The sequence below is a fragment of the Sylvia atricapilla genome, chromosome 1, assembly GCF_009819655.1.
Source record: "Sylvia atricapilla isolate bSylAtr1 chromosome 1, bSylAtr1.pri, whole genome shotgun sequence".
Taxonomy (NCBI): Eukaryota; Metazoa; Chordata; class Aves; order Passeriformes; family Sylviidae; genus Sylvia; species Sylvia atricapilla.
The window spans coordinates 41,711,580-41,713,909 of NC_089140.1; positions in this window are offsets into that span (position 1 = coordinate 41,711,580).

Here is a 2,330-nt window from a genome sequence, read left to right on the forward strand (position 1 = left end):
GACTGTTGTCCTGGTCATTTTTTTCCTTCCTTTACTACAGCAGTGGCCTTCTCTCAGAGGACTATCAGAATACATCCTGTAACTGGAGGACAATAGGTAAGAGCCACAGAAAAACCTGTTCCCTGCTGTTGTGTTTGGATGTGTTGGTCTCCAGCTATCCTACACGAAAGTTGTCCATCCTCTTCAGCTCCAAGATGAGTGTAGTTTTTTATCCTTTGAGCTAACACAGCATTTGGGATTCAGTTTTTACTGAAAAATTAAAATGTAGATGTTGGGAGAAGAAAATTTGTAGTACAAACTGTTTCATACTGTGAAAAAACCAAAACCTCATGTTTGAGCTCGGGTGCTTGAGATAAGCTGGAGAGTGAATAGTGCTTTTATCACATAGAACCCAAAAAAACGAGAAGGGGAAACGAAACGTTTTAAAAAAGAGGAAGAGTGGCTTTGAAAAGCTTGAGGACTTGAATGCTGGATGAAGACAATGCAGGTTATGTAGCCTGCATAACTTGCACACTTCTTCTGTTGCTAAGAATTGGTTGCACTGTTTGGAAACAGTTCACTGTGTGGGGTTTAAAGGGGGTAGCAGGACACCAGGGTAATGATAACTTGTAAGGAAGTGTGTGTGTGGTGTCAAGTGATGCTCCATGGAAGAGGATTAGGAACTTAGTAGGACAAAAAAGAGCAGGAGAGAAGGAAGATCAGGTGCAAACATCAGTAGAAAGCTTATGAGGGCAGGAGCTAATGTGAGTGCCGTGTGGACTAACAGAAATGGTGGCAGATATTAACAGTTTCTGGCTGTGCTGGAAATCTGCCTGGAGTGACAGAGAAGTCTCTTTACTGATTGCCTGTACTTTATACCCTCCCTGTGTCTGGGATTTTCCTGTTCTGCTAAAGCTGGGTGGGGGGATGCACAAGACCTGACCACAGGCATCAAGTTGCCATATGCTCTGCCCTGTTTAACTTAAAATTGCTGTGGGCTTCACAGTGCTTACAGACAGCATGGAGCCAAATGGTGCTGCTGAGGCTGTGTGCTGGCCTGGGGCCTTGGCCATCCCTGCAGCTTGGGCAAAGTGAGTGCCGTTGGAATGCCAAGGAAAGTTGGATTTACTTATCACTGGGCTCTGCTGGGCATCCTGGAGGTGCTGCTGGCTGTGTGAGCCAGGGACAAGTGGGTACCAGAGAAAGGGAGGCCCACATCCTGTTCTTTGTGCCAGCAGAGATTTACACCCAGGTGGCAGGAGAGAGGCCTCACCACAAAGCTCTAGGGTGTTCTTAAGCAACCCACCTGTTTGGGCTGTTTCAAGTTTCACACTGGGGCAAGTGCAAGTGCCATGCCCTTGGCTTACCTTTCACTCCTCTGCTGACACACAGGGCTGCACACTTGGGACGCCGTCCTGTTGGGAACAGGTGGCTCCTGGTTCCAGTCCCCGGTCCCAGGGCTTGTTTAACCCTGCTACATTGGAGCAGGTCAGAAGGTGGCACTACTAGTGCTTGTTATCCTCCTCTCCCGGAGAAGAACAATTACTTTTTTCCAGCAAAACGGCAGCTGGAAAACAGGAAAATAATTCTGTCCTTTCTAGAGGTCACTGATTACCCACAGCAGGCTGCTCCAGAGTTTATTTCTGTTCTGCCTGTCCCTGAGCCCAGTCCATCAGCCTCAGCTGGTCCCCTGGGTCAGCACGCTGGTTTCTCACGGCCAATATGGCAAGTACACATCAGTGTTTGTTACTAGGGACTGATCAACAAACAGTGGGTTCCCACCATCCCAGAGCTTGCATAAAATAAAAAAAGGGGCCACATTTCTAATTAACTGATGATTTATCCTCTTGTTATCTCATATCTGCACTGTTCTGTGTAAATGACTTGCCAGTTTACTGAGGATCAAACAGGCTCTCATCACCTGCCTCAACCAGTCCCTCTGCCTTGAGGCAGTTGGAAAAAAAAAAATCGGTTTGCTTTTTTGCCCTTTACCAAACCTCTGCCTGAGCTGTGCTAAGAGTGAAAGTGAAGCTGTCTCACCATGCCCAGAAGCAGCACTTCACAGATAGGAAGATTGAAGGTTAGGGGAAAAAAGAAAAAAAAAGAAAAAAAAAAGAAAAAAAAAAAAAAAAAGAAAGGAAAAAAAACCAAAAAAACCCCAAAAAAACAAACAAAAACAAACAAACAAACAAAAACAAAACAAAACACGGAGAAAACAACCATTAAAAGAGTTGCAGCATCACAGGAGTTTCCTGCCTCAGGTATGAGGTGGCTGCCAAGACAAAATTTCAGTTTTACAGGGAGGCAGAATTTAGATACCAAAATCCTTGGCATTGTTCTGGCTTAGTGCT